Genomic DNA, 24847 nt, shown 5'->3' with positions numbered 1-24847 from the left:
CCTGTATGTTTTCCATACAGCCTATACCATGTATGTAAACAAAACAATACATTTATTATCAATCATTCGACAATCTACATCCATTTCACTTCCATCCATCCAAAAATGAATAAATTTTAATGTCAAATTCCATACAACCCAAATATATTCCAACCTACAATAATAATTCCATACAAAACAGAGAATCATACGAAAACCATGTCCTCTGTACATAAAAAGATATATTCACTACCATGCCAAATAGCCATTTGGCATGATACAAATTACCATGGTAATCTGTACCACGATAAACGGTAATCTATATATAGCACGCCAAAAGTATTATATACCAAGTCAAAAATAATCTATACGATTAATACTAATCCACACAAAAGCAAAGGACAACAAAATAGGCTAATTACACAAAAGTATAAATTGTCTTCTGTACACAAAAATGGAATATCCATAAATTCACGCCAAAAGCCATCTACAAAAATATAAAATAAAAATTGCACCATTAGTACTAGAAATGCATGTACAACTTGATACTCTAAGGCAAAAACATTAAAGGTTATGGCGAGTAAATTAAACTATTCATCTTCTTCATGCTAAAATGAAGATTTATTTTATATTATTTATTTATTTTTTTTAATTGAACATATTTTTTTTTATAGAAAACACATTGAAATTGTTTTTAAAATATTAAAAAAAATCACAGAAAATAAAAATGATATAAAAAGTTTAAGTGTTTCTGAACTTGAGTGTACATGGTTAAATGGGGGGTGTAAACAATTGTTTTTTAGGTGTCAATAGAAGCACCCTACACATAATAAAAACAAAGCAGATAATAAAAATTCTAAAGAGATGAGAATAGTAAGGTCTGGTCTCATAATACCTGCACAATTTTGTTAGACTTTAGCTTGACATTTAAAGCATGCCCATCTCTGCAAGAAACACTGAACTTAGTCATTGTGTTGATTAGATTAAGTAGTTGAGAAAACAACAAGCTAACCCTTAAAGATGCTATTCCAAGAGATAAGATCACATAGATCTTATTTAATATGAGGCCAATTTATTTATTTATTTTTAAGTTTAGTATAACTTAATTGTAGCTAGGGCTATCAATGTCATATCTTCACCAATACATGCGAAGAAGCTTCATCGGAATGTTTTACAACTTTGGTGGATCTCAAATGTAGTAGAGCAGAAGAAGAGATGAGTTATCACTGAGTGTCGCATCTTCCCAACCCGAATGATGTAGTGTTTACTGTTATGCCATGGCACTTATAACAACACCTATTTCTTTTTTCTTTTTATTTTTTTAAAAATTTTTGTGAGGCTATCTCAAACTTTAACTAAACAATGAAACTATGGATCAATCATACAGATGAAATGTAGATTCAATAAAAAAGAGAACTATCAACAAAGACAAATCTTAATCTATGAAGTGCCATCATCTAATACATTTCTAAATACAATATTTAAACAGAAGATTTCTTCAAAATTAAAACCCCATTAAAATGTGCCATAATTTTTTTTTATTGTCAACCACCTCAATGCTTTCAAACAATTGATTAGGGCTTTGAATACATACACAATCAAAGAGTAACCATACATGCAAATATATACACAATCAATGGATTAGGGTTTTGAAACTAATGAAAGAGAAAGGGAAAAGAGGGGGAAATGTATCAAACGACTAAAATCAAACCCATATTTAGGACATCAAACCCATAGAACTTTAGAAATCAAACCACAACAACCAAACCCATTTCACAAATCAACACGAAATTAAACTGAATCAAGCATATAAAACCCTAGAGTAACAGTTGGAAAGGGAGAAATAGAGGGAAATGGAGAAATAGAGGGAAAGAGAGAGAGAGAGAAAGTGAGAGAGAGGCAGGCATACAGATAGATCCAGAACGAGAGAGCAAACACTAGAGAGAGAGAGAGAGAGAACCTGTGATCTGCGGTGGTGGCGGTGTGTGACGTATGGTTAGTAACGGTGGGCTGCGGTGAGGTGAGATGGGGTGAGCTTTGGTGGTGAAAGAGAATTTGTGCGAGGAGAGAGAGAACAATCTGTTTGGTCTAAATAGAGAGCGCCAATATCAAATAATTTCCCTCTAAAATTTTCACACTTTTGGCGATGAAATTGATTTTTTGTCGGGAAATGTTAATAATTGGAGACTAAAACTTTTTGTAGCCAAAGCTTAATCAACGGTGACTAAAATATTAGTCGCCAAAAGTATTAATTTGGCCACTAACTTTTTTTTTTGGTTGGAACAAATGAATATACCACAACTAATATTTTTTAGTCACTAAAACTTAATATTTGTCGATGAAATTGTTTGGTCGCCAAAGAGTAACCATAAAATATGACTGTTATTTGGCGACTAAATTTCCTTTTGTCGGCAAAAAATATTATACGAAGACTAAAAATAAATTTAGTAGTCTAAAATCTGCTCTAACGGCAACTAATATTTATTTTAGTCGCCTATTATAGAATATTTAGCGACTAAATTTTTTTTTAGTCAACAAAAAATGTCACTTTTAACAACTAAATTCGTTCTAGTCGCTAAATTTGATCGCTAAAAGTGTAAATTGTTTGAAAATCTCTCAAGCTTCCAAATATAGCCAGTCTTTAATAATCTTATTAAAATGACTATTGTAGTAGCTAGTTAGTTAGAGTTGGTAGAATATTGTGATCCTAGCTATAATAGCCAACAAATATATTTTAAAGAGCTCTTAGACCATATCCAATGGTTACGCAAAACTGTCATCAAATTTGAATTTGATGAAAAACAACTTCAAAACCTATTATAACAGTTTCATCAAATACGTATCAATTTCAGGATTTCACTTTTTTTTCATTAAACTGAGGACCAATTTGATTTTCATCAAATTACTGTTCATTGCCTTGGATTTTCACTATCAGATGTCCCCTCAGATGTTCTCCCGGATAACCACTTTAAGGCAAAGATTACACTGGTCGATCGACTGGCCTATCGTCGGCCTGATTGATTGATGGTTTGATGAAATTACAAAATTCTTTGTTAGAGCACTTGATATGAATGGTAACTTTTACTCTAATTTTAAAGCAAATTTGATAAAAAAAAATTGATGCACAGTTAGGAATGCTCTTAGAGATGCTTTCATAAGAGTCAAAATAATACATGTTTTTATACTAGTTATAAGTAATAGAATCGTGATGAAAATAATATGAGAGAATGGTAGATGCACAGTAGATAGAATGAAAATGGCAATTCTCTAGCATAATTTGTATAAGGAATTTCCATTAAGATGATATAATGGGGATATTTTTATAATTTAATTAATAAAGGAAAATAATACTCTTGAATAATTTGTATATGAAAGTTTCAGTAAAATTGTATAATGGTGATATTTTTCTAATTAAATATAATTTTAATAGACACTCTTTAAAATGACGTGTCCCAATGTGACTATATTATTTTATATGTATTTTTTCCATTTATATATCATACTTATTTAATAGTATTTGTTATTTCATAAAAAAATACATATTTAATGGAATGCTTTGGCAAGAGGTGTTTTGGCTTTTTTTATGGTTACAATTTGTATATGGAATTTCCATTAAGATGATATAATGGGGATATTTTTATAATTTAATATAATTTAATTAATAAAGGAAAATAATACTCTTGAATAATTTGTATATGAAATTTTCAGTAAAATTGTATAATGGTGATATTTTTCTAATTAATATAATTTTAATAGACACTCTTTAAAATGACGTGTCCCAATGTGACTACATTATTTTATATGTATTTTTTCCATTTATATATCATACTTATTTAATAATATTTGCTATTTCATAAAAAAATTCATATTTAATGGAATGCTTTGGCAAGAGGTGTTTTGGCTTTTTTTTTTTTTTTTTGTTAAAATTCATAAAAAGATAAAATAAGCTAAAATAGTTAGGCATGGTTTTGGAAGTGGATTGGCTTTTTGACTATTTTAGCCTGAGGCTAAAAAGTCTTGTTTGGGAAGGACTTTTGGTTTTTTTGACTTTTTTGTGAGAGAAAGAATACAATGATTATGGGTTAGATGTGATATTTTATCTTATTGGGCTAAAAAGCCTATTTTATTTTTTGTGGCTATTTTAGCCAAAAAAGCCCCCAAACTCTCTTCCCAAATCATGCCTTAATAAGATAATGTCATATTAAACCTATAATCATTTCATTTTTTCTCTCATAAACATTACATCCAATTGTAACAAAATCTAATCATTTTTTTAAATACAAAAATTTTAACCTACTAAAATAGCCAAAAATTAAAATAGCCTTCTAAAATAACCAACTTCTCAAATAAGGCCATAGATAAAGAGATAGAGAGATAATGCTATTTAACATCATAGAAAGAGAGAAAAATTAAGGGCTTTTTATTGATAAATCCCATTTAGAAGTGTTCTAACCCAAGAAGTTCATGAAGGAATTTTTTAACCCACTTAGTCCCATATATTTATACTTTTATTTCATAAAGTTATTTTTCTTGATTTACATTATTTTCGTAGACTCTTATGCCCTTATATTTAATATTGATATTTAATGTTGAGGGAGGAGAGAGAAGGGAAAGGATCAAGGCATATGAAATTTCATGCACAAATTAAATAATATTTGAGAGGGTAATTTATACTTATAAATTGGGCCGAGCTTGGTAATAGGCTGTTATGGGCCACGTTGCGAAGGACTGAGAAAAAAGGCTATGAAGTTACTCCGGCCCAAGAGAGGTGTAAAGTTACTCCGGCCCAAAAGGGGTATAAAGTTACTCCGGTCTGAAAGAATCTTGAGGTTACTCCGGTCTAAAGGAAGCTTTGAACATAGCCCGATTGCCGTACTCAAAGTTAGTCCGGTCTTGGCTTATCGAGGTTATCTCGGCCAGAACCTTGCTGTTTGATAGCTCGGTCTGATCACACCATGGTTGGCGCTAGGAGAAACCTGGGTAAGAGCAATGAATGGAAGAGCCGAACTAAAGTTAGCTCGGTCTAGTCTGTGGCTTAGCATAAGCCATGCTTACCTCGGCCATAGTGGAATCCAACCATGGTAAAACCATCTCACTTGGTTTAAGCAGTGAGGGGGGTGTTGAAGGATAAGCATTATCTTTCAGGAGTATGAATCCTAGGAGGATTCCACATGGAGTAGGAGTCCTACTTGGCTTGTGCCACACGGAACCTATAAAAGTTCACAAACATCACCTATGGAGAGGTACCACATAACTTTGGTTCTTTGATACACAGAGCTTTTTGCCTACTTGTCTATTTTGCTGACTTAGGCATCGGAGGGGTTTCCGGCACACACCCGCCGGTTAGCTCACGTTTGTGTTTTCAGGGAATAGAGCGACGACGTTTAGAGGAACGCAGACTTGATCAATAGGATTATACGAGACGGTTTATTTCTTTCCCGTACAATTGGCGCCGTCTGTGGGAAAAACAGACAGGACAAAACCTCTTGATCAAGCTTTACCTCTTTAGGAACAATGGCACACAATGAAGATTTACCACAGTCCGCCATCGACGGGCAAACACCAGATGGGGGTGCAAGGCGTGAAGGACTACCTTCTATCCCTCCCATGGCGGACTTGGAGCCCCAACGACATAGCTCCAGGAGGGATACTAAGGGGAGGTGGACTAACAGCCCCCGTTACTCTCATTCACAAAGTCCTGACAGGCAAAAGTGGAGGATTGATCCTCAAGTTCTGGAGGACCGCGTGAAGGAGCAAGACGAATTAATAAGGAAGATGGCGGCGGACATGGAGGCCTTGAAGCGCCAGATGAAGGGAAAATGAGTGGCGACAAGAGAGGGGCGCAAAAACAAGACGCCCTCTCGCCACTCAGAAGGCCATGGAAGGCATTCCACACCATCACAAGCAGAGAGTAGAAGCCTCAGGACAGGCGATACTCAGTCTAAAACCTCCAGAACTCGTTACTCCAGGTCTGAGAGAACGAGATCATTGAGGTCTTACACAGACGGAAGTACCTACCGACCCTCACACTCGCACCAAACATCATCCAAACAGACGGAGTTGCCCAGATCATCCGATTTGCGGATCATGCTGGAAAAAAAGGCACAATGGAAGGAGGACACCAGGGCGCGCGACCCTCGCAGAGTTTCTGCCCTTCAACGATTGGCTCCTCGATCGCATGGAAGCGTCGAGGTTGGAATGCCATTACCACGCCCTACCTACGAACCGACGGATAAAGCATTAGTAAGGCTACAGACCTCGCCGTTCGTTTTGGCAATTGAAAACGCGCCCCTACTTACAGGCTTCCTTCAGCCCAAATTCACTACGTACGAGGGGAAAACGAACCCCTACATTCACCTAAGCCACTTTCGCCAGGTTATGGCGGTATATCGGTGAAACGAGGCTCTAATGTGCATCCTCTTCCCATCAAGCCTTGGCGATCTAGGCTTGACTTGATTTGAAAAACTTCCAGAAGGCAGCATAGCCTCTTGGGCGCAATTGGCGGAGGTGTTTGTCACAAGGTTCAGAACAAACACCAAAAACCCGGTGGAGATTGACCAGCCTCCATCAACATAGGCGAAAAAAAGACATTAAGGTCCTACAATAGTCGCTACTGGGAGACATTCAACCAGATTGGGGACTGCCCCACCAATCTCGCCATTGCACAGTACAAAAGAGGCCTTCCAGTCGGGAATAGACTAAGGGACTCAATTACCATGACACCACCCCTCACTATGGAAGCCTTGATGGAAAGAGTGCATCAGCACATCAGGGTAGAAGAGGATGGCGTACGTGCCAAAACAAAATCTGGCACGACCACAGTACCAGAGAAGAAGGCCTCAGCAAAGGTCAATGCGGTAGACCGTCCAAGTAGAAACGGACGAGGCAGGCGAGACAATGGAGAGGACCAGGATAAAAAATGGTTGAGAGCTCGCACTGCCATAACCACGGTCTTCAAGAAACCGATCTACCAAATTCTAAGTGAAATACGGGATGAGCCTTTCGTCAGATGGCCAACTAAGCTTGGGGAAGCTCAGAAGGACTATGACGAAAGATTACGGTGCACCTTCCACAAAGAAAAGGGGCACCGCACTGAAAATTGCACGCCATTGAGACAGCACCTGGAGAAGTTGGTGGCAGCAGGTCACCTGGATAAATACATTGAAGGAGGGGCCCAACCAGCCCCCCAGGACCATAACAACCCCAACGGAATGCCAATCGACGCCCCACCTCAAGGCGTTATCAATGTGATACATGGAGTTTTCGAACCTGAGCGTGTATGCGAGCTCAAAGGATCAATCAAAAAGGCTTAGCATTTAAGAGAGGTACAAAGTGCCCAACCTGCCATCAAGAAGGGGAAGACAGAGGCCACGAACGTCATGTCTTTTTCGGATAAGGACTTGGCAAGGATATATTGCCCTTACAATGATGCCTTGGTAATCACTCTCCGAGTCAAGGATTTTGATGTCAAGCAGATTTTGATAGACCAAGGCAGTTCATGTGAAATAATGTATTACGACACCTTTAAACAGTTGAAGTTACAAGATAAAGGCTTGGCACTTGCCGTATCTCCCCTGATTGGATTCAACTCCATGCCAGAATGGCCCGTTGGCAAAATAATCCTCCCAGTCAAGGCAGGAAGCGTGACGAAACAAGTGGAGTTCTGGGTATTAAAGGTCCCCTCCACTTATAACATCATCTTGGGCAGAACATGGCTGCATGCCATGCGATCGATGGCGTCATCCTATCACCAAGTAATGCGGTTCCCCAACGATATCGGTGTAATTGAAGAGGTCTATGGAGATCAGATTATGTTTAAGCAATGCTTTATCACGGTGAATGGCAGCCGCGTTGCCAAAGGATACGTTCATTCGGTGGAAGAACCTAAGAGCAATGAACTGTTCGCAGATGTAGGCAAAACAGCTAATCAGAAAGCGGTGGAAGACTTTGTAGAAGTAAGAATAGATGAAAAGAACCCGGATAAGTTCTTTTTGCTCGGTTCATCGTTGTTCAGCACTGAGAGATTAGAAGTCTTGGAATTTTTAACCTCTAATATCGAAGTGTTTGCCTAGACACCATACGACATGCCAGGCATTGATCCCAACTTCATCTATCACCAACTCAATGTCCACCCATCCGCCAGACCAATCATTCAACGCACCCGTAGATCGGCACTCTACCATGCCGAGATAGTGGCGGAAGAAGTAGGAAACTTGCTGGAGGCAGGAGCAATCAGAGAGGTGCACTACCTAAGATGGATCTCCAACACAGTTGTGGGGCCAAAGAAGAATGGCAAGTGGCGTGTCTGTGTCGACTACAAAACAGTCAACAAGGCATGTCCGAAAGACAGCTTTCCTCTACCACGGATAGATCAACTGGTCGACCTAACGGCGGGGCATAACCGACTTAGTTTTCTGGATGCATACAGAGGCTACCATCAAATCACCATGCATGAACCAGACCAGGAGGTCACATCCTTTACAACTCCAAGAGGACTATACTATTACAAGGTCATGCCCTTTGGCCTAAAGAACGCAGGGGCAACATTCCAACGGATGGTCACCAAGATGTTTGAACCATTGTTAGGCAGAATAATGGAGGCTTACATTGATGACATGGTGGTCAAGAGCAAGGATGAGAATGACCATCTCAAGGACCTAGGTGAGATGTTTGAGATCCTGAAAAAGCACAAGTTGTGCCTCAATGCGTCCAAGTGTGCATTCGGAGTAGGATCTGGAAAATTCCTGGGCTTCTTTGTGACCAACCAGGGTATAGAAGCAGACCCCTCTCAGATCAAAGCAATCTAGGATTTGGAGAGACCAAACTCAGTAAAAGAAGTGCAGCATCTCACCGGCATGGCAGCTGCGCTTAATCGATTCATAAGCCGGTCATCGGACAGACTACGACCATTCTTCCATGCCCTAAAAGCCAAGTTTGAGTGGGACGAAGAATATGACCGCGCTCTGGAAAGCTTAAAGGAATATATGTCTTCTCCACGGCTGCTGGTGACCCCAATTCCTGGAGAAGAACTCTTCCTGTACCTGGCAGTCTCTCAGCACGCAATTAGCGCAGTGTTGGTCTGTGCGGAAGGAATCCAACATCTGCCCATCTATTATGTCAGCAAGACATTGCTGGGTGCCGAAACAAGGTACTTGCCACTGGAAAAACTGGCATTGGCCTTGATGATGGCCTCAAGAAATTTATCACACTACTTTCACGCCCACACTATAGTCGTCCTCACAGCTTTCCCATTAAAAGCTTTGTTTGAAAGGGCAAACTTTTCTGGGCGAATCTTAAAGTGGGCAGTAGAGTTGGGACAATTTGACATCAAATTCCAACCCAGAACAGCGATAAAAGCCCAGGCTTTGGCAGACTTTATCGCAGAATTCACTCCAGGAAGTCGTCATATCTGCCCAGTCTACCTGACTGATACAACCAAACCAGGGATAGAAGTTGATGCCGGAATAGCGCAACCCCTGGTGCAGGATACTCAATCAGATCCTATGGCAAACCAGACTAAAGACAATAAGGAAGAAGCAAACCAAGCTACACCGAACCAAGACTCACCAAAAAATAAAGACTTGGTATAATCAGATAGCGAGGGGCAGACAGCAAGCATGGACCTTGAAGAAAATACCAGCAACATTCTTGACCCCACGACATCGTCTGACCCCTCCACTTGCTGGAAGTTGTTCGTTGGAGAGATGTGGAAGCTCTTTGTGGATGGAGCATCCAACCGGCATGGTGCAGGACTTGGCATAGTCCTCATCTCACCAGACGGCCTGGTTGTGGAGCAAGCAATCAACCTTGGCTTCCCAGCATCAAACAATGAAGCGGAGTATGAAGCACTTCTTGCAGGACTCAAAACAGCATTCTACATGAAGGCCACCGAACTAATGGTCTACAGCGACTCACAGCTAATGGTAAACCAAATTTCTGGCGACTATGAAGCGAAGGATGATAGAATGGCCAAGTACTAAGAATTGGTTAAAATAGAGATCAAGAAATTTGAAGTAGTGAGGATAGAACAGATTGGCAAGGAGAAAAACAACAGAGCAGACAAACTAGCAGGCTTCGCTTCAATGGCAGATACATCCATCCCTCACCCACTACTAATTGATTACCTACCAAGGCCAAGCATTGAAGACCCCGAAGCAGAAGAGGTATGTTGCACCGAGCTAGGCCCCTCATGGATGGATCCTATTATACTGTTATTAAAAGACGGCATCTTACCGAAAGACAAGAAAGAAGCCAACAAAATTCGAGCGAAGTCGCAGCGATTTTAGCTCTCCCCATCCATGGCGTTATATAAAAAGTCATTCTCAAGACCTTATCTAAAGTGTGTCCACCCCAGCAAAGTAGAAGCATTCTTGTTTGAAATACACGAAGGGGTGTGCGGAAGCCACCAAGGAGGAAGATCAATAGCTTACAGAGCCATTTCGCAAGGATACTGGTGGCCATACACGCAAGCAGACTCAGAGAAGTATGTGAAAAAGTGCGAGAAATGTCAAAAGTTCGCACATCAAATACATCAGCCGGCCAGAGAACTCCTACCATTGACCAGCCCATGGCCCTTTGCAATGTGGGGCTTAGACATAGTAGGACCACTTCCAACAGCGCCCGGAAACAGGAAGTTCTTTCTCGCAGCAACAGACTACTTCACAAAGTGGGTGGAAGCAGAAGCATTGGCATCAATCAAGGAAAAAGATGTGAAGAAGTTCGTCTGGCAAAATATCATTACTCAATTCGGCATACCTAAAGCCCTCATATCAGACAACGGCACCCAGTTTGTTGGCAAAATCTTTAGAAGCTTTTGCGAAGAATACAAGATAGAGTTCTACAATTCTACACCAGCATATCCTCAAGCAAATGGCCAAGCAGAAGCATCAAACAAGGTTGTCTTGGATGGACTGAAGAAAAGGTTAGAGAAGGCAAAAAGCAAGTGGGCGGAGGAACTTCCTCATGTTTTATGGGCTTACCACACTACACCTCGACGATCAACAGGAGAAATACCATTCTCCTTAGCCTACGGCATGAAAGCAGTAATCCCACTGGAAGTTGGCCTCCCCATAATTCGAAGCGAAAATTTTGATCCCGACTTGAATGGAGAAGCCATAGCATTGGAGCTCGACCTCGCCGAAGAAAGAAGAGAAAGAGCACTAGTCCACATTGCCTCATATCAACAAGAGTTATCCAGGAAATACAACAAAACAGTACATCCAAGGCAATTCAAGATCGGAGATTGGGTGCTGCACAAAGTGATGGGAAACACCCTGGTGCTAGGAGATAGCAAGCTAGGGCCTAATTGGGAAGGTCCTTACAAAGTGGTTAGGTTAGCAGGCAAAGGGGCATACCACCTAGAAGACAAGGACGACAAAGCAATCCTTAGGCCATAGAACACCGCCAATCTCAAGATATTTTATTTTTAGCTTTCCTCTTTCAAACATGTGTAATTTTTTCTTTCCTCAATAAAACAAGTCGATTCTTTTCAGCATAGTTGTTTTCTGTAAAAGTTAGTTTTAGTGAAGTTAGGAATATTACAAACATTTTATTCTAAGCTGGCTGGAAAAACCAACTTAGAGGTTGGCTGGATTAAACCAACACCCTTCCTAAGCCCAGGATAAGGATCCAGGCTGCAGGACGTTTGGTCGGAATAACCAAACACTTTACTTTAGGTTGGCTGGAAAAACCAATCTAAAGGTTGGCTGGATTAAACCAACACCCTTCCTCAGCCCAGGATAAGGATCCAGGCTGCAGGACGTTTGGTTGGAACAACCAAACACTTTACTTTAGGTTGGCTGGAAAAACCAACACCCTTCCTAAGCCCAGGATAAGGATCCAGGCTGCAGGACGTTTGGTCGAAATAACCAAACACTTTACTTTAGGTTGGCTGAAAAAACCAATCTAGTGGTTGGCTGGATTAAACCAACTCTTAGTACTCTTCAGCCGAAGTAAAGACATCGGCTAAAGAGTGGTTGGCTGGATTAAACCAACTCTTAGTAGTCTTTAGCCAAAGTAAGGACATCGGCTACAAAGTGGTTGGCTGGATTAAACCAACTCTTAATACTCTTTAGCCGAAGTAAGGACATCGGCTAAAAAGTGGTTGGCTGGATTAAACCAACTCTTAGCACTCTTTAGCTGAAGTAAGGACATCGGCTAAAAGAGTGGTTGGCTGGATTAAACCAACTCTTAGTACTCTTTAGCCGAAGTAAGGACATTGGCTAAAAGAGTGGTTGGCTGGATTAAACCAACTCTTAGTACTCTTTAGCCGAAGTAAGGACATCAGCTAAAAGAGTGGTTGACTGGATTAAACTCTTATTACTCTTCAGCCGAAGTAAGGGTATAGGCTAAAGAAAGGTTGACTGGATTAAACCACTCTTGGTACTCTTCAGTCGAAGTACGTATATCGGCTAAAGAGTGGTTGGCTAGTAAGCTCAGTCAGATTGCTCAGGTACAAGCATACAGATCAAACCGGAACAACAGTTAGCACAAAAGAAGATGATTCTCATTAATCAAGTTCAAAGCGATTACAAAGGGGGGGCCATAGCCCGGTTACAAGTCGAAGCAAAAAGAAGAAAAAGAAAAAATACAGAATTAATTAAAAAGGTCTTCAAGATCGGCTTCAATATCAACCTGAACACTGGTTGCAGATGGAAGATCAGTCTCAGTAGCAACTGGTAGCACGGTGTCAGTCGGCGGCTCAACAGTTAGGTCTTCAAACGTTGGCTCCAACCGAGCTAATTGATCGTTGCCTTGCTCGTTGACTACCGGAGTAACAGTTGGCTCATGTTCTTCATCTTCATCATCTGAACCCTGCAAAAATTGTTGTTGGACAGAAGCAGCATACTCCGCTAGTGAGGCCGGAATGAAATACTGAGGAGCATTGTAGACCTCGGTTTCGGACCCACAGCTGAGCTGTTCCACAGCACTTCTCCAGCCGCACTTAAAAAATAAATCCTTCGCTCCCTCACATTGTGGAATGTAGAGGCCCTCTGCCTCTTTGAAACCTTCGGCGTTGGCATCACCCACCTTCTTCTTCAATCCAGCGATTTAGGCGTCCTTTTTCCCTTCGAGCTTGACTAGCTCACGAAGGTACTTGTCTTTCATCACGGTCAACGCCTTCTGTTTGTCAGCTTCAGCCGAGGTAACTAGTCCGGTTAGACGAGCTACCTCAGCCACTAGCTCAGTCGTTTTTTGTTTTGATTCCTTCAGTTCGGTTGTTCTTTCTTCCACCTTTGTCATGGCCTGCCTAGCCGTTTTCCTGAGCTCCAATACCTTTTGATGGGCAATTTGGCTTTTCTGAAGAGACTGAAATGAATGGAAAGAAATCAATGACAAAACTGAACTAAAAGTTTGAAAAATTTGAGAGACGAGGGGCATCTTACCAGGATCATGGATTTGGTGGCCGATCGATGGCCCTTAACTCGGTCAGGTTCTGGTGGTGTTCCATGTTTGCTGGAAGCCAAACACTCTTGGCAAGGTTGAATGCCATCAAGTGATCCTTCTCAGCAACCACCGAATCGGTATCTTGGATATGACGGTTCTGAAATTTCAGCTTCGGTGCCCACTTGGAAGAGCCAGCTCGGTCAGAAGGCTCCGGTTGCGGAAACGGTGGGTGGCTCGGTGGAGGGGTGGTTTTGTCCTTATCCACTAGACGCTGCTCGGTTGGGGTAGACCGGGCGCGCTTGGATGGGCGTGATGAAGAAGGCTGTTGAGAAGGAAGGGCCACAACGGCCTGTTGCATTTGGCTTGGTGGCGGTACTTCGGGTCTGCTGGTTTCGGTCAAGAGGGCCCTGACTCTATTTCTCTTGGCTATCTCTTCTTCAGCGGTCAGTGGGATTAGTCTAATTTGAGGTAAGGTTGGGTCTGGTTCGAGGGCGTCCTCCAACAGAAAGTCAGTTACTCTGGCTTTTCAGCGACCGTTGTAACGGTATGCCGGCTCAAAATTAAGAAGTTTGGCCCAACTTCTTTCTGGAAAACGTAGTGTGGCACGAAGCGTGTTCAGGTTGGGGTAACTATACAAAGATTGAAGATGGGCTGAATCTGCATAAAGAAGACAAACTGTTAGTTCGGTTCAGGAGCAGGTAACCGAAATAAAGCAAAGCATGTCAAAAACCAAAGTAATTATACCAGGTTCTCCTTTATTCCAGTTTATACTTCGGCCAGGGATCTGGGCTTGCTGGTCTTCAAAATTTCCAGACACCCAGGAAAAGTCATCATCATTTAAGTCCTATTCCGGCGTATCTTTTATTATTTTTTCTCTGCGACGGCGTATCCTAAGGTAGTAGACCCAGCCGTCATCTTTGGAGCCAATGGAGTATTGGTGGAGTATTTCGGCTAGACCGAGGTTAAGACCGGCTCGGCGGTTTAGTTCGGCTATTCCCATTATTATACGGTAAGAATTGGTGGAAAATTGAGTTGGGCATATTCTGGTTTGTCTTAGGAATTCGCAAATCAAGGGTTGAACGGGGAATCTTAGTCCGGTTTCTATTATTGATAGGAGGGTGAAAGGTACATAGCCCTCTTTTTCCCATGGAAGGGTATCTTGTTCGGCCAGAATAAGTTGGACGTCGTCAGGGATGTTGTAATCCCTTCGGAATTCGGCCAGGCCACCAGGGGTTTCTACCAAAAACCTATACTTCCCCATTTATTTTTTAAGTTATGGATAATTTAGTTCGGTCGTAAAATTGTGCTCAGTAGCTCGGTTGAGCGCGCAGTGGAGTACCTGGGCAACCTAAGTCTGCAAAGTGGAAAACAAAGGGGTTAAGCACAGATCATTGGACCGTGCTACAAAATAAAAGCAAGAATAGGAGTCCTACTTCGGCTATGTGGATGCTACAGGTTCTATCTCGGTTTCAACAAGGTGCTTGGTAGCTTGGATGGATTAGTAGGTAGCGTTAGACTGGTTGAGCGCCTAGGGGCAGCTTTCTGAGTTCGGTCTAAAAACTAAGAAAGCTGGTTTAGCCCCAAAGACCTAGATCGGTCGAAATTAAGGTTTCCCAGTATGCTAAGTTCAGACTTAGTTCGGTTCGTTTACATCGGCTAAGGTCTATCAAGAAGTGGTTTGACTTATTGAAACTACTGGTACCAACATGGAGTGCTAGTTCGGTTAAGTAGTCTGATAGAATGACATTGACTACAAACTGCTTTTTAGTTCGGTTATATGGTAATTGTGGATCAAACTAAGTGTTCTGCAGACAGCTTCATGAAGTTTATGGGGTTCTTATGAAGTTTTTTCCTAGAAAACGCAAGGTAGAGCAAGAAAATATGTTTTGGAAAAACAGTAACAGTGTGCCAAGAATGAAAGAAAGCAAAACAGGTTTGAAAAACTTACCAGGTGAAGAGAAGGAAATGGAAGTAGAAAATAGCAGCGAACATGAGCTTCACAGTTGCAAAGGATGGAGAACAATGGAAGCAAAAAGAGAGAGAAGAGCTTGAAACAGTAAAATGATCGATGAAGGTGATTCAAAGGACGAAAGTATTGTTTTGGGATATAGGAAGGACGAAAACGCACGGGACTGTTCAAATTTTGTAGAGTACGAGGGTGGCGCGACAGCTGCAGTAAGCCAATACCAACATGCCACGTGTCATAGGGATGAGTATCGATTCAGTTTCTGTGATTGAAGGGACGTTGTGACCGGACAAGCACAACTCGGCTTAAGTGTAGCTCGGCTGGGAAGGTTAAAAGTATATAGCTCGGCTTTAAAGGCTTCAGAGTTTTGGTTCGGCTGGAAAGGCTAAAGGGTTTTTTTAGCTCGACTGAAAAGATAAAACTTTAGCCCAGTTTATAGACAGGTAATCCCTATCATGCTACGCAGATGGAATTAAGGGGCAATTGAGAGGGTAATTTATACTTATAAATTGGGCTGAGCTGGGTAATAGGCCGTTATGGGCCACGTTGCGAAGGACTGAGTAAAAAGGCCATGAAGTTACTCCGACCCAAGAGAGGTATAAAGTTACTCCGGCCCAAAAGGGGTATAAAGTTACTCCGGTCCGAAAGAATCTTAAGGTTACTTCGGTCTAAAGGAAGCTTTGAACATAGCCCGGTTGTCGTACTCAAAGTTAGTCCGGTCTTGGCTTATCGAGGTTATCTCGGCCAAAACCTTGCTGTTTGATAGCTCGGTCTGATCACACCATGGTTGGCGATCTAGGAGAAACCTAGGTAAGAGCAATGAATGGAAAAGCCGAACTAAAGTTAGCTCGGTCTAGTCTGTGGCTTAGCATAAGCCATGCTTACCTCGGTCATAGTGGAATCCAACCATGGTAAAACCATCTCACTTGGTTTAAGCAGTGAGGGGGTGTTGAAGGATAAGCATTATCTTTCAGGAGTATGAATCCTAGGAGGACTCTACATGGAGGAGTAAGAGTCCTACTTGGATTGTGCCACACGGAACCTATAAAAGTTCACAAACATCACCTATGGAGAGGTACCACATAACTTTGGTTCTTTGATACACAGAGCTTTTTGCCTACTTGTCTATTTTGCTGACTTAGGCATCAGAGGGGTTTCCGGCACACACCCGCCGGTCAGCTCACGTTTGTGTTTTCAGGGAATAGAGCGACGACGTTTAGAGGAGTGCAAACTTGATCAACAGGATTATACGAGAATGTTTATTTCTTTCCCGTACAATATTGATGTTATTATTTTATATTATTATGTAATGTGAATATATTTTTAATTGACAATACATTAAAATAATGTAAATATTTTCTCTTATATGATGTGAATATATTTTTAATTGACAACATATTAAAAATAATGTGAACATTCTCTTTTATCTGATGTGAACGTTCACAACACCTTTTCAAATAATTCTCTCTCATTTAATGTAGTGATGTGAACGTTCACAACATATAAACCTTCTTATTTTTAATTGAAAACATATTAAAATAACATTCATTATATTTTTAATTGACAACACATTCTAATTCACAACATGTAGTGATGTGAACATTCTCTCTCATCTAACATAGTGATGTGAATGTTCACATTCGTATATTTTAATATAAATATTCACATTATGTAATTAACAAAACAATGGCAAAAATTCATTTTAAATTAATGCGAATATTCATTTCAATTACATGATGTAAATATTCACATCATGTAATTGACAACACAATGACAAAAATTCATCTCAAATTAATATGAATATAATGATAGTCAACATCTTAATGCATGGGAATTACCAAAACATAATGACAATCAACATTAAATATCAACATTAATAGGGGGTAGGAGAGATTAATGGTGTTTTGGTCACCTCAAATTGAACCTAATGAAATAGTCAAAAAGAATATGAGTTGGATGGAATAAAACTTTTAGAAAGAGAATTTATTAAAAAAAGCTCCCAAAAATTAAATATGAAATAAACATCGTGGAAGAGGAGGAAAAATTATATGGCAAATAAGAAAAATAGAAAAGCAAAAAACATAGGACTCATTAATAATTTTTTCAAAAAATAAATGACAATAAATGATGTTTAGGTACTATTTGGCATTCTTTACAAAAGTGTACTCTTTTTTTTTAATCTTTTTTAGATTATATTATTTTTTTATTTTTTTTCACCTCTTTTCATAAAAAGTTAATATAAATTTGGAAGAGAAATATTTAATAAGGATGATTTCAATAACAAATGCATGAGAGTTTTTTTATAACTCCTAGCAACCTAGAGGAAGAGGACTTTTGTATATCTATGTCTATATTATATGCACTACAATATATAAGAGTTTTAGAGATTAAATGTTTTGGTCTTTAAAAGTGAAAATTTTGTTGCAAAAGATATTTAGGGACCAATTTCTATCGTCATGAAGATAGTCGTTAAAAGGTTGTCCCAAAAAGTCAAAAATAAGGCATTTAGAGACAAAATTTTGAAATGTCACTAATAAATAGACTTTTAGGGACAAAATAATTTGGTCTCAAAATGATTTATTTTTTGAGACAAAATTTGGTCCCAAAATGATAATAATTCATCACTAATGTTCAATTTTTATTGCTAAAAATATAATAACAACACTTTTCTCAACAAAATTATTTGGTCCTTAAAAAATAATTTTGTCCATAAATTTTGGTCTTTAAAACCTTAATTTTTTTGTAGTAATGAGTGGTGATACATCTACTTAATATATTACTTTTATTTTGATTTCTAATAAAGTGAAAGAGAGAGAATAAAGAGAGATAGAGAGAGGAGTGTGAACCCTTTCCTTCACATGGTTCATTCCATATCATTATGGGTGAATTGGGAGTGTTTAAGTAGAGCTTCCAAATATTTTTCATGTTTTATCTATCAACAATGTTAAGAATAATAGATCAAACACAAAATAAGATACAAATGTCTCACAAAGAGTGGGTCCTACATATGGATCCCACATTATATGGGGTCCATCTCTTGTGAGACATATGTATCCCATTTTACGTTCGACTTATGTGCAATTACAATTATTGTATATCCACTCTATAAATAGTACCCTAGCTAGGATTGAAGTATTCCAATTTCCAAACGAACAAACATTTAGTAATTTCTTTTCTTAATCAGGAGATGGTGAAGTTTTCTTGTGGCTATTTCTTGCTCTTTGTTCTTATTTTATCAAGTTTGTGCATTAGTCTTGACAAACTTTTATGCAATTTTTGTGCTTTGATAATGTGTTAGTTTCAAAATTTCAAGCTAGCTAGACCACACTATATGAGATTTTTTTAGACATATCAAATACATAAAATAAGAATATCAAAATAAATTCTCTTTATTCCCTCTATACTATACGATGAGATGAGAGTCATTGCATTGCATCATATAGAGAGGGAGTTCAATATTGGAAGGAGAAATTTCAAAAAAGATTTGGTATCCATAAAAAATTCGTACCTCGTGCATGAAACTTCTGCTTACAATATGGTTTAAGAGAAGCAGTAGGTATGTATTCTTTTCTACTTTTTGTGGAGAGACATGTTCAGATGACTCCAACTAGTTATGAAAAGAAAAAAAATATCAAATTAGGTTAATGTTACAAACCAAAAGCAAGCAACAAAATTTAAAGGTTGAAAAAAAAAAATATACGAACCGGCAATGAATTTACAAGAGGCATGCAAATCAATTATTTATCATATTTCATGTAATAATATAAAACACGAGCACACTTGAGTCTTTTTTTTTTCTCCCTCCAAATTTCTCGACTAGAATGACATAGAAGTGTCATTTTGATTAGTAGTTGATTTCAAAATGTCAAGTCCCGATGCAATTTTGTAAATAAATGTTTATATTTTTTGGGTTTTTCTTTTCTTGAGGAAAATATTATCTCCTTAAAGAATTATATACCAAGAGATGTGATAATTACCTTTTTGTAATTTTAATTGACACTTTGTTTTAAAATAACAATTCTCATTGCATCCACCTCATTCTACATACAAATTATGTATATTTTTTTGACTTTTGTAAATTGTTTATCTTTCCATCTTTTGCAGTTGGATGGACAATGGCTCAGACAGATGATAAGACTTGCAATGAACTGTTAAGCCTTCATGGATGCATTAAAGAAACTTGTAATCAACAGTGCACCAAATTGCACCCTACTGGTAAAGGATTTTGCTCTCGCCATCCTACTGGTGATGGTGCTTCTTGTGTTTGTTCTTACAAATGTACATAATCAAACTCTCTCTTTCTCAAAATGTCATATCACTACAAGAATTTACACATTTGCCGACCACTTTTGCCGACCAAAAAAATTTTCGTCGCAAAAAAATGACATTTGGCGACCAAATATTAATTAGTCGCGAATGATCAATATTTTTGGCGACCAAATATGAGTTGGTCGTAGAAGGTCACATTTTGGCGACCAAAAATGAGTTAGTCGCAGAAATTGGTATGCTTTTGGCGACCAACTACAAATTTGGTCGCGGAAAGTTACATTTTGGCGACCAAAAAAAATTAGTTGCCAAATTAGTACTTTTAGCGACCAATATTTTAGTCGTCGTTGATTGAGATTTGGCAACTAAAAAAGTTTGTTGGCGAAGGTACCTTTTCTGCGACTAATATAGTGTTTTGGTCACCAAAAGTTTGGGAGGGAAATTTGAAACATGGAGGGGGGAAATGAATTTTTTTGGCGACAAAAAAAATTTGGTCGCCAATCAAAAAACGACGTCGTTTTGTACCTGGAAAACAGAAAAAAAATAAAAATAAAAAAGGCCCTGATCTCCTCTGTCTCCAACTCGCTCTCTGTGTATGTTCATCCGCTCTCTCCCTGTCTCTGTGTTCTCTCTCTCAATCGGTGCCCACTCTCTCGCTCACCGAAGTCCCTCACCACCGTTGCTCACGTCCGTCGCACATCGCCACCGCCGTAAATCGCCATCGCCAACTGTCTTTCTCTCACACAGATCCTTAGACCACACTCGACCGACGACCACACTGATCTCTCGTTGATCCTCATATCCTCAGACCACACTCGCCATCTCCCTCTGTCTCTCTCTCTCTCTCTCTCTCTCTCTCTCTCTCTCTTTGTTCGGTCTCTTCTATGTGTCTCTATCTTCTTGTCTCCCTCTGTGATTTGGGTTCAGGTGAGTGTTTGTCGCCTCTAAATCTGCAGAGGCAGAATGGTATCTGCAGAGGCAGCTCTTTGGCCCCTAAATCTCGCAAGGGCTTTCCGTCTCCCATCTCTCTGACAAAGAAAAATGAGTCAGTTGTGCAGGCCCCCTTCGATCCTGGTACTCTCTCTCTATAATCTATCTATCTATATATGTAATTGATTAGATCATATCTTTGTGTGAGTTAAATTACTCTTCCTCTGCCCCTTGTGTGTTGTGTTCATGTAATTCAGATTTAAAATCAAATTTGAAGAACTCTAATGGAAATTGTGTGTAGTGGGTATTTTGATTTGAAGCAATAGAACTCCAATTGAGTTACAAATTGAAAAGAATTCGATGGAAATTTGATATTCCCATAACTAAATTAACTAGGATGGGGCTCTTCCAAAAAAATTATCAATATAGTCTTGAGCATTTTCATTTTCTGAGGCATCCAACCACAAAAATCCCCTATTTGGGGAGCTACAGCCTATATGGATCTGTTTAAATCAATTTATTCAATACTTCTCTGATGGCCAATGGTTTCTGATATATTTCTTCTTCCGTTTTTTTTAAAAAAAAATTTAATGAGTATACTTTTGGGTTTTGGTAACTTGACTGTTTGTTTCCAGTTGGCTTTTTTTTTTTTTGGAGTTTGTTTCCAGTTGTCATACTGATATATTTCTAGTTTGTTTTCAGTTGACTGATATATATCAAAGTGAGGGTTTCCTAATAAATTTCCAATTTTGCATATAAAAAGTGAGGGTTCAATGTGAACTATGCAAAGACTTTGAAATGTAGCATTTTATGTGACTACAGATTTTAATGCAACATGTTTAGATTTTCTGATCAACTGCAGTGCCAACGAAATTTTCTGGTCCAGTGAAATAGTAGAATCTGTGAGAGAAGAATCATTTGAGTTTTGTGACAAAGATAAAGATAGTGAAGAAAGGGATAGAGTCGAAATGCTTTTGTGGAGGCTAATCGGGTAAACTTTCTTTAGGTGTTTGGATAATAATCCATTGTTTGTCTTTTCTTTTTCTCTAGGACTTATGTTCTTCTCAAGAACATGTCTTCTTACATTTTCTTTCGACAGTCTTGAGAAGGAAAAGAAAATAAAGTCCTCTTCTTTGCCTCAATTGAGTAGATGTGAAGTTGGTTTGAAATTTATAAAGGATTTGTTTTTCAATTTGGTTGGTGAAATGTGAATTTTCACTACAGAGAACTCTTTCTCCTTGGGTTTTAAGCGAAACTGATAAGAAGTAGATTGGATTTCAATATATGTGTATATATACATATACACATATTCTGAAAACGATACTTGGGAATATGTAGGTGATTGAATTAGACTTCCTAGAGCTAAAAATTTTTTGTAAAGCAACAAAAATGATTTTGACATAAGCTTAGGTTACAGAGATTGCACAAAGGTTTTGTTTGGAATTAATGTTGCATGGCATTAATTAATGGTCAAGTAGTAGTTAGGCTAAGTGATTTAATAGGAATCAGATGAGATATCTGGATCAAAAAAAAATTTAAAAAAAGGAAAGAATCTAGTTGGAGGATGAAAATAAGTTGACTTAATCAAATTATTTATCCTAAACTGCAGATTAGGACAATATGGCTAGAAAGTGGGTCTTATCATCTAAATAATTTATTTATCTATTTATCACTAATCTTTTCTATAGAACAGATGAAATGGAGTCTATTTTTTTTTTGGTTACAGAAAGTGTGATTTACTTTTTTTAGGAGAAATTACAATAAAAAAAAGTCAAGTTACTGAAAAGTGGGTGAATTTCCAGTTGACTAATATATTTCCAGTTTGTTTCCAGTTGTCATACTGAAATTCACATGACAGCTTATATTGGAGTTGCTCATTACTATTTTTATGTGCAAAATTGGGTGAATTTTTAATCTGACATCATGTGGCCTTCAATATATATACCATCTGCTTGTGGGATGATCATAAGGAAAAAGAACTACTTGTTTTGAAGGTTTACATTAGTATTTAGGGATCAAAGTGTCAAAATCACGTGCATATTACTCACTATTGTAGTTCAGGAAATAGTTCTGTTTCTTTTTTTTTTTTTGCATCTGTAAGAGTATGTATATTTCTATTTACTCATGATTCTTCTAAATTGCCTTGCTAAGTTCGAGAGTTTCAAACCCCTTTTTGCTGAAATGCAGAGGTATGTGTGTGAATGCATGCATGTCTATGTTGTATGTAGTCCTATAGTTCTCTCAAAAATTAATTAATACCAAAAAAAGGAGCTTATTCTAGTTTCCTGATTTTTGGTCCTCTTTGAACTCTTGTTGCTTTGATAGGATAATTAATATGATTTTCTTCCAAAATAATTAAAATAAAACTGTATCTGAAACCTGCATAACTATCATTGTATAAGAACAACTGTGGAACCCCCATACATCTTGCAGGAAATTTTTTATTTCTATATTCTGGATAACTAGTTTGCTTTGTTGTAGAAAATTCTCCATGTAATATTTTCCATTTACAAAAAACAAGTAATGATAGCACTGGATCTTAAACTGATCTGTCTTGTTTATTTTATTTTAAATGATCATTTTTATTCACTAATCTTAACTTGTGTTTTTGTTTGTTTTGGTAACTAATAGGTTATCGAGCAAGTTGAAGTTGAGTATGTACCAAAAAAGGCTGAATTTGATGGTCATTTGGATGAGGAGTTTAGGAAGGATTCTCTGGATTCTCGGGTGTTTACATATACACAAAAGAAGATGGGTAGATCTGCCTATTATAACCCATGTATCTAGTTTGTTTTTTTTTTTTTAATGTCTTGTAATATTTGTTCACTTTGAAAAATGGTACCAATTTTATATGGTTTATAAATGGTCCTTTTCTACATTGAAGTACAATGAAGTATTATTGAAATTCAAGGACCTTGGCATAGATAGATAGATAGATATATGAACCAATGCTGTTGTGACTATGTATATTCATTATACATGTATGTCAAGGACTGGCACTTAATTGTGGTTGGGTTGAATGAATTTTTTCCTAATATTGGATTGAATGTTTATAAACAAAAAATGATTATTCTAAAAAAAAGAAAGAAAGAGATTTGGCGACTAAAAAATTGGTCTGCAAATTCTACACTTTCGCGACTAAAATCATTGGTCGGCAATTCTTTACCTTTTGGCGACTAAATTGTTAGTCGGCGATTCCTCGACTTTTGGCAACTAATCTGTTTGGTCGTGGAATGTGACAATTGGCGACTAAGATATTTGGTCGGAAAAATATCACTTTTCGCGACCAAAGTGTTTTAGCGACAAAATGGATTAGTCGCAGTAACAATATATTTAGCGGCCAAAAATTTAGTCGGCAAATCCAACTTTTCCCGACCAACAAAAATTTTGGTCGCGAATTACTTTTGCCGACCCTCAATTGGCGACCAAAGTAGCGACCAAAAAAATTGGTCGCGAATAATTTTTGCCAACTAAAAATGGACTTTTAGCGACCAATTTTTTGGTCGGCAAATGTGTTATTTCTTGTAGTGTATTTTCAAGAGAAAATATATCTTGTCTAATCCCATACTTAGAGGCTAAATACATTGATAATAAAGAGTTTGTATCCCTAATATATATTTTAATTGTTTGTTGTTTTATTATTTTTGTACAATCGAATAAAAAGAACAAAATTAGGCTAGTCTCTTGGGGAGACTCTCATGACCCAACACGCAGTGCTTTACAGCTTAAAATTTTCTTTCCACACTTTAAATGTAAAATAAAATGTCTACTAAAATAAAATTAATTAAAAAAATTATTACTACTACATCATTTTATTTGACGATTAAATATAATAAATTTCATAAGAAGTTATCTTGAAAATGATGGGAAATTACTATGAAACATGGATACGGGATACGGCAATACGAATATTACGATACGTCAAAATATGAAAAGGTAGGATACGGATACAACAGATATGTTCGTAAAAAAATTTACTTTTATAATTTTAATAATGTGATATGCATGAGAATAAAACGTAAAGCAATATATATATATATATATATATTACACTTGATGTTAATTTCTATTTTTATTTTTTATTTTTTTAGAGTGGGATCACCTCATTAGTAACCTAACCAATAAAAAATAAAAATACAAAAATTCTTTGGTACATGCACTTTTATTAGAATAATGCTAATTTCTCCACTGCCACCTCACCAACTATATGTCACTTTGAGTATCTGATACTTCAAAAATTAAGTATCCGATACTTCAAAAATTAAGTATCCGATACTTCAAAATTAATGAAAAATTAATTAAGAAATATTTGATATTTTA

Source organism: Camellia sinensis, chromosome 10, assembly GCF_055761805.1.
Source record: "Camellia sinensis isolate YWXY chromosome 10, ASM5576180v1, whole genome shotgun sequence".
NCBI classification, from domain to species: Eukaryota; Viridiplantae; Streptophyta; class Magnoliopsida; order Ericales; family Theaceae; genus Camellia; species Camellia sinensis.
The sequence above is the reverse complement of the archived record's forward strand: the minus strand, read 5'-3'. Positions refer to the sequence as shown.